General features: G+C 43.5%; 1 non-coding gene across 1 annotated transcript; it reads right to left on the bottom strand.

Moving 5' to 3' along the window:
• Positions 1 to 6,482: 6,482 nt before the first annotated feature.
• On the bottom strand, positions 6,483 to 6,555 carry TRNAV-AAC (transfer RNA valine (anticodon AAC)). The gene has a single exon. It is a non-coding gene; the product is annotated as a tRNA-Val (tRNA).
• Between the last annotated feature and the right edge of the window lie 10,019 nt (positions 6,556 to 16,574).

Below are 16,574 nucleotides of genomic sequence, written 5' to 3' on the forward strand. Positions count from 1 at the left end.
AGTCAATCCTAAAGGAAATCACTCCTGAATATTCACTGGAAGGACTGCTGCCGAAACTGAAGCTCCAGTACTTTGGCCACCTGATGAGAAGAGCTGACTCAGTAGAAAAGACCTTGCTGGTGAGAAAGATGGAAGGCAGGAGGAGAAGAGGGTGACAGAGGATGAGATGGTTGGATAGCATCACCGACTTAACGGATATGAGTTTGAGCAAGCTCCGGAACTTGGTGATGGACAGGGAAGCCTTCCATGCTGCAGTCCATGGGGTCGCAAAAAGTCCGAGAGGACTGAGCGACTGAACAGCACAACAAATGTTCCTGCTACTTAATGAAATTATCTTTTCTCTCTCACGATCTGTCCTGAGCCTCTTCACAGGCTTCCTGGGAGGTCTCATTGTCTCATCCATGCTTTTGCCTGCTCTCGCTCCTTTTCACGTTTCCTCGTTGGACGTGATCTCTTTCCAGCTGCAGTCACACGCACCCCATCTACTAAACCGATGTCCAGAAGGGCAAATGGTCGGATAAAGGCGGAGCAAACCAGGAGCCATCAGCTTCCTTCGGGCGCCGCTTGGATCAAGCTCCGGGCGTCTCCTGGGCGCTGGCATGTGCGGCGGGATTGGAGCAACGCGCGGCGGGGACCCTTCGGGGACCTTCTGCCCTCGGAATCTCACGGCTTCCCCGCCAGAATGAACACGCTGAGTGGACTCCATCTCTCAGGTTGTCCGAGGCTCGGAGGGGGAAACGCCATTCTGAGAGACACAGGTGGCTCGGCTAGCTCCTTAAGCATGCTTGCTTTCTGTCGGAGTGAGGAGTAAGCTCTCCTCGTGTCTCTGCAGTGCAATCTGTTACGGAGTTCGGCTGTTAACCGAAAAGTTCTTGGTTCGAGCCCACCCAGGGAGGGGTGTCACTCTTAGAATGTAAATGATGTACGATTGTTTCTAATCTGTGCATCCTCTCCTGAGCTCCAGTACTACCTTACTCTGTGTCTTGAATACACACACACACACACACACACACACACACACACGCACACGCACATAGGAGGACCTATGTCCGGGATCTCTGGGGGAAAGCAGGTCACTGGGAATCCTGGAATTCATGAAACAGTAGGCTCATCAGCTACCCTGTAAACTCATTTTACTAATGAAGTTTCTTCCATTGTTCGTAGTAGTCTCTATTTAACCTTTTCCATACACTTTTCCAGTTAATTTGGTTCTATTCTTTCCCTCCATTTTTCATCCATTGGATCATAGAAGAAGCCAGAGAATTCCAGAAAGACATCTGTTTCTGATTCGTGAACTAAAGCCATTGACTGTGTAGTTCACAACTAACGGTGGATGGAAAATTCTTCAAGAGATGGGAAAAACAGATACCTTACCTGCCTGCTGAGAAACCTGTCTGCAGGTCAAGGAGAGATGACACCAGTCAGCCCTAAAGGAAATCAACCCTGAATATTCTTTGGGAGGACTGATGGTGAAGCTGAAGCTCCAAGCCTCCCTCCCCGAGGCGGGCCTCCATTTTGTGTTTAAAATATGAACCTAAAGTTTGCGGAACAGTGAAGTTTTTTCCGCCCGATTTTGAACGGGGGAACTTTCCCGTGTTAGGCGAACGTGATAACCACTACACCACGGAAACCACACGGCCACTAATGCCTAGTGACATACTCAAGAAATGCATGTTTGAACACACCTACTGTCAAATTTTCAAAGGAAGAAGACTCTGGAAGCCCAAGTGATCCTTTAAGTCAGGATCTGGGTTCCTGAAAGGCCCTGACTTAGGATTCCTCACCTCTCCCAGAGCGAGGTCCTGTGGGCCCCCAGGCAGTTAGACCTCAGGATGCCCCAGAATCTGCTCTCCACTCCCTCCAGTCTTCTCCCAGGCCAAAATTTCAGGCTTCTCCGTGAACTGCAGCTGGTCAGTTACTCCTTCCATTTGTGAGCTCCAGATGCTTTCAGGACCTCAGGACCTTGATAGTTGAAAAGCAAACATCAGAGTGATGCAATCTGTTGGGATTTGTCTTAAAAAAAAAAAAAAAAAAAAGAGTTGGAATGGAGGCCCCCAGGTGAGACCTGGGATCCCAAATATCTCTAAGGACCACAGATGTCGGGAAGGGGACAGCGTCAATGGATAATGCTTTCTGGGAAGGGGCCAGGGTCCCAAAGGAAACTCTGGGTCTTTCCCCTTCCACCCCCGTGGCAAGGGTGTTTTCCCACCTTACCTGATGCTCTGTTGGCTCAGACCAAACACACTTCTGTTTCTGTCAGAAAATCCTATTTTTCTTTGATTATGCATTTTGATGCACATAATCTTTTTCTTGGTCTGATTTCCTCCCTCAACTTTCCTCACAAAGGCCGGGAGATGGATTCAACTCGAGAGTCTCGCTCCTTTGAAACTTTAGGGTTTGAGACTCTTAACCTCGAGTGTGTGGGGCTGGGCCGAGGTTGAGAACTCTCTTGGCCAGGTCGGTCAAGACTGGCCTCTCCTCGGCCTGTCCTCCAGGGTCGGGGGCAGGGCCGGGCCACCTCAGCATGGCCCCTGTCGCAGGATCTAGTGCCCCACACAGGATTGGCACCACGGTAGAAGCTTCAGCCAGCAGAGTGGATTCACTTCGCCGGGAGCCGGCGAGGGGGAGGTAAGCGGGCACTTGGGTGCACGTGGCAACTTTTGGTTCTCAGGCAGCATGTGCCCTCCCAGCTCCCTGGTTCTGATCCTTTGGGTAGTAATGTCCGGCAAGAAGAGACCAGTGGGAGAAGGGCAGCATCTCCTTCAAGCCCTGTCCAGTCAGCATCCAACAATGGTCTTGAAGAGAGGCAGTGAGAAGTGGTAATAGATCAGGGGAAAAGAAGAAATCCTTGGTGATTTCCTCATTGAAACACCTCATGAGGATGAAGTGGGAGCTTCAAAGTCTTGGTGCTTTCACAGCTGTGGGCCAGGTTTTGTGGACCTAAGATCCTACAGTCTGTGTTCAGTCATGCATGCACAGTCATATCCAACTCTGTGGGATGCCATGGACTGTAGCCCACCAGGCTCCTCTCTTCATGGGATTTTTCAGGCAAGAATACTGTTGTGGGTTGCCATTTCCTACTCCAACAACAGATAGCTTTCTTCTTAATGCACTTATTAAGGTCAGTAGTGGCTGGTGGCTAGATGGCCCAGCAGGATTTGTTTGCTGATATGACAGGCAACTTTTATCATTCACATTCCTCCCCTCTCCCTTCTGATCTCCTTTGTTTGGCTGCACCCATTGGATTCCACGGGCAAGAAAGACCTGGAAATGCTGGTTGCCAAGGTCAGCCACAAGCACACGGATCAGGGGTGAAAGGTAGACAGGAAGCCAGGAACCAGGGACGGCAGAGAATATTTAGCCCAAATGAAATGAGCCCAACACTCTGGGGCCCTCCTATTAGTCCTGGTGCCACCATTTAACTTCCTTTTGACCTTGGGTCAAGTCCAATTTGCTAGGCCAATTTTACAAGTGTCGTATGAAAGAAATAATAAGTACTTCATAAAGCTATTGTGTACATTAAATGAGATAATCAAATAACATAGCTGGCAAAGAAGGTGGCCAATATTAAGTATGTTCTGGTAGGAAACAATCAAAGATAAGCTGGTACTTCTGTCTTCTTAACATTTGAATACATTTTTAAATATTTCAATAAATTTTGTCTTTATGAATGTAACATTCATTCACAAAATAAATGTATATTAGAGAATAGAAATTTTTAAATGGAATTTATAAAACATATGCCCACAAAAGGGATTTGTTTATAGTAGCTTTGTTCATAATAGTCCCCAAATTGAAAATCATTCAAATGTCCATCACCAAATGAATAGATATAATTGTGACATATTCACTCAAAGGAATATTGCTCTTCAATAAAATGAAACAAATTCCTGATACATGGCAACAATATGGATTAAAACATCACCCTGAGTGTTGAGAAGAGTACATATTCTGGGGAGCCACCTATGGGGATTACTAGATGAGCCAAACTAATCCCTAGTGAAAGGAACTAGATCATTGAGTACTTGGGACTGGGAGTGGTAGGAGGGTTGACTGCAAAGGGGCACAAGAGGATATTTTGGAATACTGGAGATGTTCTTGAACAGGGTAGTGGTTCCATGGGTACATCCACTTGTCAAAAGTCATCGAACTCTAAATGGACAGATTGTATTATTTTAAAATTAATTCTTAACATATTTGATTTTTAAAAAATAATGAGAAAAATCATTTCAAATTTTAATAACTCAATTCAATTACACTCATTATTTTTTATTAGCATTAGAGGGTTCTTTAAGAAATGTATGTCTCTTAAGGTCAACAATTTGATTGAAAGTGCAACAGTTTCTTCATTTTTGTGTTTTTTTTCATTCAATTTATACACTAGTACATTGAAATACTTTAAAGTTGGAATAGATTCTATAAAAGCTCAATCATATAAAAGCACACACATATATATATGTATATATATATATTCTTCTCTACGTTGATATACCTAAATGACTCCATTATCATTTACCTACATTAACAGAAGTTACTTTTGAATTTAAGGTGTTTGTTTCAAAATTTTACATATTTGTATTTTCTGCATCATTTCAATTTTTTAAAATAACATACAGAGTGTAGGGCCTGCCCAAGTGATACTAATGGTAAAGAACCCATCTGCCAATGCAAGAGACACAAGAGATGTGGGGTCTATCCCTGGTTCAGGAAGATTCCCTGGAGGAGGGTATGGCCACCCACTCCATATTCTTACCTGGAATCCTCTCATGGTCAGAGGAGCCTGGCGGGCTACAGTCCATGGGTCCCAAAGAGTCAGACAGGACTGAAATGACTTAGCATGAACCCATGCACTTTTGCTACAACTTAGAATAATGTAAAAGTAGATTTGAAGGAAAATGTGCAAAGATGTTAACAGCAGTTCATTCTAGGAGGTGGGACTACAGATGACTGCTTAGTTTCTTCTTTAGCTGTATTTAACATTTTTAAATTTTAAAAAATGAATGACCTGGAAGTGAAAGACTACAGGAACTATGAAAGAGGTATTGGAAAGGTGAGAGGAAAGGAGAAAAGGGAGGAAAACCCTAGTTCTTGCAGAAGGTGTGTTTAAGTTGGGGATCCAAGGGGAGCAGCTCTTGGAATAAGAAAGGTGTTTTGGGAGGCAAGTGGGTCATGAGGATACTGCAGTTTTATTCATGTAACATGACTCCTCCTTGGTGTTTTGTCAAAGACATATACAGGCTTAAATTTCTTGCCAAACATTTTTACCATTTGCGTTCCTCTTTGACCAGCACCATATCCTGTGGAGCCAGGCAGGCTCCAGTTCAAATTGCTGCTTTCAGATCCCACTCACTGATTGAGTGACTAGACAAGTTATTTAACCTTCCATGCCTCAGATTTCTCATATGTAAAATGAGGATGATGATATGATAGAAGCCGGCTGAAAGGATAAAGTGAGTTCACCCATGTAAACCTTGCAGACAGTGCCTTAGCACACGGCACTTTGTATGTCACCTTTGAGTGTAAGCTCTTGCATTTTGGCACTGCACTGCATAAAGTCTGGGTGTGGTTTTCTTTTAAGTTACTGATATCATTCAGTGGCAGTGAATCTTTCAAGAGAGAGTGAAGGAATCCCTTCTGACCAGCAGTAACCTCCTGGGCTAGTGGAATCTGCCAGTTTACTAGTTCATCTGATCAGCTCATCAAAAGGGGAACAGTAGTCCATTTCCTTGCTTCAACAATCCCCCAATTAAAAAAAAATTAAGGTTTGACAGTGGTAAACATTCCTATACATGACATAAGACCCAGTATTTTGCATAACAGATACATATATGTATATATATTTATGACTTCATAGAAACGTAAAGCTAATATACAAGCAATGGAACTTACTATATGTATATCTGTGTATACACACCACACACGCACACACACAGAGACAAGGATGTACATGCAGGTAGTCTCTGATCCTCAGAGCAGATCTCTAGAGAAAAGCAGGTTGACTGGGAATCCTAGAATGCATGAAAGTGTAGGCTCATCATCATCACCCTGTAAACTCCTTTTACCTATGAAATTTCCTCCACTGTTTATAGGACTCTCTAACCTTTTCCATATACGTTCCCAATTAATTTGGTTCTATCCTTTTTCTCCATTTTCCCTCCATTGTATCATAGAAAAAGCAAGAGAATTCCAGAAAGATATCTACTTCTGCTTCATTGACTCCACTAAAGCCTTGACTGTGTGGATCACAACAAAATATGGAAAATTCTTCAAGAGATTGGAATAGCAGACCACCTTACCTGCCTGCTGAGAAGCCTGTCTGCAGGTCAAGGAGAGATCAAATCAGTCAGTCCTAAAGGAAATCAACCCTGAATATTCACTGGAAGGAATGATGCTGAAGCTGAAGCACCAAGCATCACTCCACGCGGCAGGCCTCTACTGTGTGTTTAAAATATGAATCTGAAAGTCTGGGGGAAAAGTGAAGTTGTTTCCGCCCGGTTTCGAACCGGGGACCTTTCGCGTGTTAGGCGAACGTGATAACCACTACACTACGGAAACTGCGCGACTACTTGTGCCTGGTGACATATTCAAGAATTGCATATTTGAACACATCTGCCCGTCAAATTTTCCAAAGAGGACTCAGGAAACACAGGCAATCCGTCAAGTAAGGATCTGCCGGTCTTGAAAGGCTCTGATGTAGGGCTGCTCACCTCTCCACCTCTACCGGAGCGAGATCCCTGTGTGCCAGCTTTGCGTCCAAGCGCAGAGGTCGCCCCCGCGGACTCCCCAGTTCTCAGAAGCCACAGGAGCGCGGTGGGGGGGGGGGGAGGGGGGAGGAAGGTGCGTCTGAGCCCCAGGTGGCCCCAAGTCCGTCAAGGTGGACGCAGCCCTTCCGGCGGCAGATCCGCGCCTTGGAGTCCCTTTTCCTGGCGCCAGCGGGGAGCCGGCCCGATGCTTTAAATCCCACTCGGGAAACAAAGGACCCGCCCTCCCTCTGCCCCGCCCGACCCGAGCGCCCCGCTCACAGGCCTTTCACAGCAGCGCTTCTCCGGCGCCGCCTGGCACCGGGGGTTCCTCGGATTCCTGCCTCTGTGGCTGATTCGAGTCCCCTAGTTTCAGTCCAGACTTGCATCACACGTCCACGTTTAGCAGGAAGCGCGGCAAAGGCTGAGGCTCAGGTCTTTGGTTGAATTCCTTTGCCGACCAGGCCCCGCATAAAGCCGCGGAGGAGCCGGGCGCGGTCCACGCAGATCTGACCGTCTTCATTCCTTCCTCATCAAACTTGACATTGTTCTTGAAGGACGGCTTTGTTTTACAATTCACAATGTCTGAAACGCCTCTTGTATTCCTTTTATAATTTTGCAGTTCAACAGGTCGCGGAACGCGAATTTAACAGAGAGGCAAAGGCGTTTTCTCAGAAAGCCGGTGACTCGAAGGGTTTTCGTATTTACTTCACAGCAGGCCGAGTTTCTTTTCGCCGAAAGACTTTAATGCAATGTTGTCTGTGTGTCTGTCTCCGGTTTCCTTTAGAAGTGGAGCGTCTCGATTTGGGGACTGCATGTGCCGTTTTCTCAGCCGTGGCTTTCCCCTTCTCGGTGCGGCCGGCGCTCCCTTCCCGTCTGAGGTTCACCGGCTCAGACCCCGAGGAAGGCGCGGGCCGCGTCCAGGCCGCAGGGCTCCTCCTGGTTCCGCGGGGACTCCGAGCGCGGTCGAGGGTGAGACCGCCCGACAGCACCCTCACTCGCGCTAGAGGCCTGAGTTCCCAAAGAGGCGGACTGGAAAATAGCTTTAGATCACGGCGTTTCTTGAGATTTCCCCTTGCTTTCTTCCCCTGCAGGTCCTAGTTTTCAGCTCCCACGTCCAGACAGAGGAGCGGATTCATCGCTTTCTGTCGCGTCCGGCATGCTGACGCCCCACTTGGACGGGACGAGGGTGCGGTGGTCCTCTCCCCGTCAGGGTGGGCGCACAGCGGACGCCCGAGGGACCACAGACACACGGCTCCCTGCGGCAGAAATGGTAAGCGCAGGGCTTCAGAGCCCGCGAGTGCAGTGCGCTGAGGCGACGGATCCATCCCCTGCCCCCGAAGATGTGACAAAGCGCAACGACGGCCGCCCAACGCCTGGATCAGAGGTTCAGCCTCATCCAAGAAGTGGACAAGGGAGGTTCCGCAGGTCGTGTGGGAAGACCTGGAATCCAGGTTTGGTGAGAGGTCAAGCTCTCCTTCTGAACCTGTTTCCTTGTGAAGCAGGGGCCACTTGGTTCTCAGCTGGTGATGGGTGGGTCCATTTACTACCTGATCTTGACCTGATTTCGGGGCCTCCTCTGAGAGCGGCACGAGGACCGGCAGCGTTTCCTCCTGGATCAGCTCAATCCGCAGAGCCTGACCCTCTTTATCATTGTGTCTGTGGCTGGAAACCGCGGTGTGGAGTTGAATTCGTTCCCTTTTGTTCTCTGACTCAAATCAGATTGTCCCGCACTCGTGCTGGAGTGAGGGAAAGCGAAGTGTCTTCACAAGGGATGAACTTCTTGGTTTTCAGAGAGATGATAGGTGTCACAGGTAGAGACGATGTAGGGCCCAGATGGAAAGGTGAGGGGACATCAGGAGGTAAAAGCATCCTGCAGTCAGCTTTGTCCTGTGCCCTCCTTGGATTCACTGACTGTGGCTTGTTCCCCACGGTGACTCAGAGCAGAGAAAGGTGGGCTGGTTGTCGGCCCTGTGGAGCTTTCCGGTGGTGAGGACTCTTCCCAAATTTCTTCAGTTCAGTAGCGACCCCAAGGATGGCAACATGCCAGGCTTCCCTGTCTTCACCAAAGCCTGGAGTTTCTTCAAACTCATGTGCACTGAGTCAGTGATGCCATCCAACCATCTCATGCTCAGTCACCCTCTTCTCCTCTTGCCTTCAATCTTTCCAGCATCAGGGATTTTATACTGAGTCAGCTCTTCCCATCAGTGGCCAAACAGTTGGAGCTTCAACTTCAGCATCAGTCCTTCCGAAGACTATTCAGGGATGATTTCCTTTAGGATGGACTGCTTGGATCTCCTTGCAGTCCAAGGGGCTCTCAAGAGACTTCTCCAACACAATTTAAAAGCATCAATTCTTTGGTACTCAGTTTCCTTTATAGTCCAGCTCTCACATCCGGACATGACTACTGGGAAAACCATAGCTTTGATTAGATGGACCTGTGTCGGCAAAATAATATCTCTGCTTTTTAATGTGCTGTCTATGTTGGTCAGAGCTTTTCTTGCAAGGAGCAAGCGTCTTTTAATTTCATGGCTACAGTCACCATCTACAGTAATTTTGGAGCCCAGAAAATAGTCTGTCACTGTTTCCATGGTTTCCCCGCCTATTTGCCATGAAGTGATGGGACCAGATGCCATGATCTTCGTTTTTTGAATGTTGCATATTAAGCCAGCTTTTTCACTCTCTACTTTCACTTTCATCAAGAGGCTCTTTAATTCCTCTTCGTTTTCTGCCATAAAGGTGGTGTCATCTGCATATCTGAGGTTATTGATATTTCTTGCAGAAATATTCATTCCAGCTTGTGCTTCATCCAGGCTGGCATTTCACATGATGTACTTTGCACAGAAGTTAAATAAGTAGGGTGACAACATACAGTCTTGACATACTCCTTTCACAATTTGGAACCAGTCCATTGTTTCATGTCCGATTCTAAGTGTTGTTTCTTCACCTGCATACAGCTTTCTCAGGAGGTAGGTAAGGTGGTCTGGTATTCCCATCTCTTGAAGAATTTTTCACAATATGTTGTGATCCACACAGTCAAAGTCTTTGGCATAGTCAATAAAGCAGAAGTAAATGTTTTTCTGGAACTCTCTTGCTTTTACTATGAACCAACGAACGTTGGCAATTTGATCTCTGGCTCCTCTGCCTTGTCTGAATCCAGCTTGCACATCTGGACGTTCTCAGTTCACATACTGGGAAAACCTCACAGTGAGAATGTTGACCATTACTTTGGTAACATGTGAGATGAGCGCAATTGTGCAGTAGTTTGAACAATCTTTGCCACTGCCTTTCTTGGGACTGGGATGAAAACTGACCTTTTCCAGTCCTGTGGCCGCTGCTGAGTTTTCCAAATTTACGGGCATCTTGAGTGCAGCATTTTAACAGCCAGGCCTCCCTGTCCATCACAAGAGTTTTTTGAATGTTCTTCCTAATGACCCCTGAGTTATAAGTAGTCCAGTCTGTCTGGGGAGATCGCTTACATACACTTGCTTGTCCTCTGTGAGCACCAGGCATTGCTCCAGGATCTTTTTAAAACTTTGTTTCCTTGACCCAGGCACTTTCTTCATAAAGATACCCCGATCATTCCTCTGCTGAGTGCTTGAGGGAGACCCATTCATATCCTAGCATTCTCTCTCTCTCTCCCACTCTCATCACTGGACCTTTCTTTGTGTTTCTTTTCATTATTATTAACTTTTATTGGAGTATGGCTGTTTTATGATGTGTTAATTATGATGTTGTGTTAATAGCACAGTGAATTGGCTATACACATGCATATATCTCCTCTTTTGTGGATTTCCTTCTCATTTACGTAACCACAGAGCATACAGTAGTTCCCTGTGCCATACAATAGATTCTCATTTGATATTTATTGTATACATAACATCAATAGTATATATAGGCAAATCCTAATTTCCCATTTCCCCCAACTCCCCTTTCCACCTTGATATCCATACCTTTGTTCTCTACTTCTTTTTTGGAAATAAGAATCATTGGATCTTTGTCCTGTGAACTCTAGCTGATTGTTCTCCACCAACACTCAGCTTCATCTCCAGAGTCCCATGGAATGACCTCAAATCCTCCTCTTGGTGCCCAGCCTGGGAACTCACTGAAAGCAGGAAGCTGGGCCCATGGCAAGACTCATCTTGTTTGTTGGTCGCCTCTCAAGGCTTGCCATCCTTTGCTCCCTGAATTCCTGTGTCTTAGAAACCAGTATTTCATGTTTTTTCTTTTATTCCTTTGGAAGTGGGACAAAGGGGGAGAGTGAGATTTAGGAAGGAGGGTTAATCTGATTTCTGTCACTGCACCTTTGCTAGAAACTGAAGGCATCCCTATGTTCTTAGTTTTCCCTAAATAGATGTTCTAATTTATATCCCAGTGTATTTTGCCAACTCAAGGAAAGAGTCTTTTTCTTCATGGTCTTGCCATCACAAGAAATTGTCAATACTCATGTCTGTTACTCTAAGAAAGGAATTTGTGCCCTACTGACTCAACTTAGTGGGAGGTACATTGAAAAGACAATGTGTACATTACCCAGAGTTTGCACACATTCAGCAGCTAAACTTCCAAACTGATCGGAAAGTATTCTAATAATTGTAAGTATTTATAGTGGTGACCCAGTAATTCACTCCAGAGAAGACCAGCCAGAATGACTCTGGAGAGCATCTTGTAGAGCAGCTTATGCATTACAGGAGTTTAAAGGAAAAAAAAAAGACTCACTGGTTCCAGACATTTATTGTCTTACCTCCCCTTTATGAGTTGTATTTTGGCTTAGGTTGGATGCACACAATCTAATGTGGGATCTCCCTCCGGTACAGGTGCATTTGCAAGCCCGAGGCTGTCTCCGTATAATATCTCAACAGTTCGTGCTTACATCTGCAAAAATTATCTCATTTGAGACAAATTGTTGAAAGCTACAGAATACTGCACCGATAATATATCTTGTGCAAACCTGGATCCTGAGAGTTACTTGTTCACCTTCCACTGATTCCTCAGTTGAAGCTCATGAGGAAACAAGAGCTCTTTGGATTTTCTGTACTCAGTTGAGGATGTCTCTAGGTTCTAGGACATTTCCCTCTGCCCTTGTCTTTCCCTGTTGGAGTCTGTGCATTTCTGTCTCTCTCTGTCCCTTATACTCTAGGCTGCTGTGGATCTTACCCATTTTCTGTCCTCCTCACTAGTTTTCCAGGACTGTGGATTAGGAGTCCTTCAATCAGGAAGCACTTAATAGGTGCTCACCAGGTACCAGGCCCTTCTCCAGGAAAACTGCTGTATCAGGAGCAAAGTCAAGATCCCACTCTGTGATGCATTCACATCAGGAGGCATCAAAAATAAGATTCACTAGGTCCCATTTGTTTAGTTTTGCTTTTATTTCCAATATTCTGGGAGGTGGGTCATAGAGGATCTTGCTGAGATTTATGTCGGAGAGTCTTTTGCCTATGTTCTCCTCTAGGCGTTTTATAGTTTCTAGTCTTACATTTAGATCTTTAACCCATTTTGAGTTTATTTTTGTGTATGGTGTTAGAAAGTGTTCTAGTTTCATTCTTTTACAAGTGGTTGACCAGTTTTCCCAGCACCACTTTTTAAAGAGGTTGTCTTTTTTCCATTGTATATCCTTGCCTCCTTTGTCAAAGATAAGGTGTCCGTAGGTTCGTGGATTTATCTCTGGGCTTTCTATTTGGTTCCATTGATCTATATTTCTGTCTTTGTGCCAGTACCATACTATCTTGATGACTGTGGCTTTGTAGTAGAGTCTGAAGTCAGGCAGGTTGATTCCTCCAGTTCCATTCTTCTTTCTCAAGATTACTTTGGCTATTTGAGGTAAAACTTAAAAGCTTCTGCACTACAAGGGAAACTATAAGGAAGGTGAAAAGACAGCCCTCAGATTGGGAGAAAATAATAGCAAATGAAGAAGCAAACAAAGGATTAATCTCAAAAATATACAAGCAACTCCTGAAGCTCAATTCCAGAAAAATAAATGACCCAATCTAAAAATGGGCCAAAGAACTAAACAGACATTTCTCCAAACAAGACATACAGATGGCTAACAAACACATGAAAAGATGCTCAACATCACTTATTATCAGAGAAATGCAAATCAAAACCACAATGAGGTACCATTACACGCCAGTCAGGATGGCTGCTATCCAAAAGTCTACAAGCAATAAATGCTGGAGAGGATGTGGAGAAAAGGGAACCCTCTTACACTGTTGGTGGGAATGCAAACTAGTACAGCCACTATGGAAAACAGTGTGGAGATTTCTTAAGAAACTGGAATTAGAACTGCCATATGACCCAGCAATCCCACTTCTGGGCATACACACTGAGGAAACCAGATCTGAAAGAGACACGTGCACCCCAATGTTCATTGCAGCACTGTTTATAATAACCAGGACATGGAAGCAACCTAGATGCTCATCAGCAGATGAATGGATAAGGGAGCTGTGGTACATATACACCATGGAATATTACTCAGCTGTTAAAAAGAATTCATTTAAATCAGTTCTAATGAGATGGATGAAACTGGAGCCTATTATACAGAGTGAAGTAAGCCAGAAAGATAAAGAACATTACAGCATACTAACACATATATATGGAATTTAGAAAGATGGTAATGATAACCCTATATGCAAAACAGAAAAAGAGACACAGAAGTACAGAACAGACTTTTGAACTCTGTGGGAGAAGGTGAGGGTGGGATGTTTCGTATAGTATAGTATCTATGTATAGTATAGTATAGTATAGTGTGTATAGTATAGTATGGTATGTATAGTATCTATGGTGAAACAGATCACCGGCCCAGGTGGGATGCATGAGACAAATGCTCAGGCCTGGTGCACTGGGAGGACCCAGAAGAGTCGGGTGGAGAGGGAGGTGGGAGGGTGGATCGGGATGGGGATTATGTGTAACTCTATGGCTGATTCATGTCAATGTATGACAAAACCCACTGAAATGTTGTGAAGTAATTAGCCTCCAACTAATTAAAAAAAATTTTTTTAATAAATAAAAATTTAAGAAAAAAAATAAGATTCACACACACACACACACACACACAAGAATCAGCAGGAGAACAGCCTGTCATGTTATTCTCAGGTTCATCTGCCTGCCAGCGCATAAGGACTCCAGCAGTGAGGAAAAAAAGAATTACATAGAAAATGGGTGACTTGAGATCTAGAAGGCAGGTAACTAAGAATCAGGAATTTTTTTTTTTTTAAATCAAGGAGTACTTCATGTAAGCAACAGGTCCTTACTTAGCTTAGAGAGTCCATGTGTTGTACTCATCTTCAAGTGACATTATGGCTACATTCAGAAACATCTCCTAAAGGTACCCACACATCCTCTTAAGCTGTTAAGCTACTGCCCTTCTATATATAATCTATAAAAATATGGGCAGCATTATTTTTACCGTAATTAGAAATTCTCCAGGCAAAGATTACACACTAATTCAACCAATTTAATATCAGTCAAAGAACTTAAAGTTAGGGTTCACGCAGGGAGTCGGGTCCCCGGCCGCCACTGCCACCTCGTCTGCTGCCACTGCTATCACCTATATCTTTCATCCCCCACCACCGCCAAGGAGCTCTCTGCGGCCATGTCCTACACCGAAGATGATTTCTACTGCCCCGTCTGTCAGGAGGAGCTCAAAACACCTGTGTGGACTGTGGCGTGTCAGCACGTTTTCTGTAGAAATTGTTTCCTGACTGCAATGAGAGAAAGTGGAATACATTGTCCCCTCTGTCGTGGAAGTGTGACTAGAAGAGACAGAGAATGTCCTGAACGGCCTGAGACCTTGAAAATATCATGAGGACATTTTCTGGTAGCTGCAGATGCTGTGCAAAACAGATTAAACTCTATCGCATGAGACATCATTACAAATCTGGTAAGAAATATCAAGATGAATATGGTGTTTCTTCTATCATTCCAAACTTTCAGATCTCTCAAGATTCAGTAGGGAACAGTAACAGGAGTGAAACATCTGCCTCTGATAACACAGCAACTTACCAAGGGAATACAAGTTCTTCTGGGCAGCCTACCTTTAAGTGTCCCTCGTGTCAAGAATCAAATTTTACCGGACAGCGTTTACGGGATCATTGTAACAGTAACCACCTATTTCAGATAGTTCCTGTGACGTGTCCTATTTGTGTGTCTCTTCCTTGGGGAGATCCTAGACAGGTTACTAGAAATTTTGTTGGTCATCTAAATCAAAGGCATCAGTTTGATTATGGAGAATTTGTGAATCTTCAGCTAGATGAGGAAACCCTGTATCAAACTTCTGTTAAAGAATCTTTCAAGTAAATATCTGAAGGCTGATGCAGACCTCTGCATCTTTGTACCTGCAAGTGCCATCTTTAAGGAGATAACTATAGGAAGTCACCATTTCAATAACTTGATGTGTATACTAATAAAAGTAATACAGTCTATTGTTTTAGTTTTTTAATTGAAAAATAAAGGTGGGCCATGTAAAAGCTTAATTCTTTTGATAAGTTAAAAGATAAAGCTTAGGACATTATCTTTACAAACATTAAAAGGATTATATTTCATTAATGGTGAAAAGAGAATCCCTATTGTACTTATCATTTTTGCATTACATATTCTTGAATTTTTCCTTACTTTTGAAATTTGGTGCAGTTCCTCCCATTGACATTACTGTACACAGTACCAAATTCTGAATGATGTGATTAATGTAAACCTAACAAAACTGAGCCAGTTATTTGAGTTGTAAAAGGAGACTTGAAGTGCTAAATGAAACAATCCAAAGGAAACTTTTTAAATACAGATTCTAGCTGCAGTATTCAACTATAAGAAAATTGTATTTATATAATATTTAGTATTTTTGAAGACTAGTGAGATTTCTTTAATAATTTTAACTCTTTAAAAAGCAAAAGCTCATTGTACAGATATTTCCTTTTTGCTGTTAGAAGGAAATATCAAGAGAAAAGTGGATTTCTTTGGTGGACAGTTGGTAATGTCAAATGTTGTTTGTTTGGCTGACTGATCTGTAAGCCTCAAGTACAGTAAGCTGAATTACAGCTCTTTGGCCTCAGAATTTTCAATAACAGAATGGCTGGTTAGCTATGATGAACCCTTTATTAGAAACTTGCAGTTGGTGATATTACATTCTCTCTATATATTTAAATGAGAGGTTTGACTTCGTCTCAATTTAGAAAATTGTTCAAAGCTCAAGATGTGTATGTATATATACATGCACTTTTGTCTGTGTATATACACATGTAAGCATGCAATTTGTCTGGTTATATGCAGAATTTCTATTAAGAAAGATTTTTAAAGGGACAAGTAATATGTGGTTGATGTGTTTATCTGAGTTGATTAAAATTGTGTATGTTACCAAAATTTTTAAAGTAACAGTCAGATGCTAAGTTGTCTACTTGGCTACTCTGACACCTTAAAAATTGAGTTTACACACTTACACAATTATATGTTTGTATGGTGCTCATTTGTTATCTTAAATATAATGCAGGACTATAGGAGTGAGATGGATCCTACCAGCCACTCTGTTTCACTACATTTCAGTCAAAATTGAGTTCATTCTTAGTATTCATTAATGAAAGTCATAAAATAACTTGTACTCGAAGGTCCAAATCACAGAATAAAGCTGAAGAGTGGATTAGCTGACATTCCATACTAATATAATTGTTTATGCTTTCTTTAAATTAAATAACTAAAAGAACATAAAATCTCAGAAGTAGTTTGCTGCTAATATATACATATGTTGTATAAAAAGGTATATCTTAGTTTTGTTAAAACCCTTGTTGACTTTTCTACAGTGAATGTTTTTTTAACTTGATTTAATAAAAAAGTTAATTTTGAAAAAAAAAG

Source organism: Muntiacus reevesi, chromosome 1 (genome assembly GCF_963930625.1).
Source record: "Muntiacus reevesi chromosome 1, mMunRee1.1, whole genome shotgun sequence".
NCBI lineage: Eukaryota > Metazoa > Chordata > Mammalia > Artiodactyla > Cervidae > Muntiacus > Muntiacus reevesi.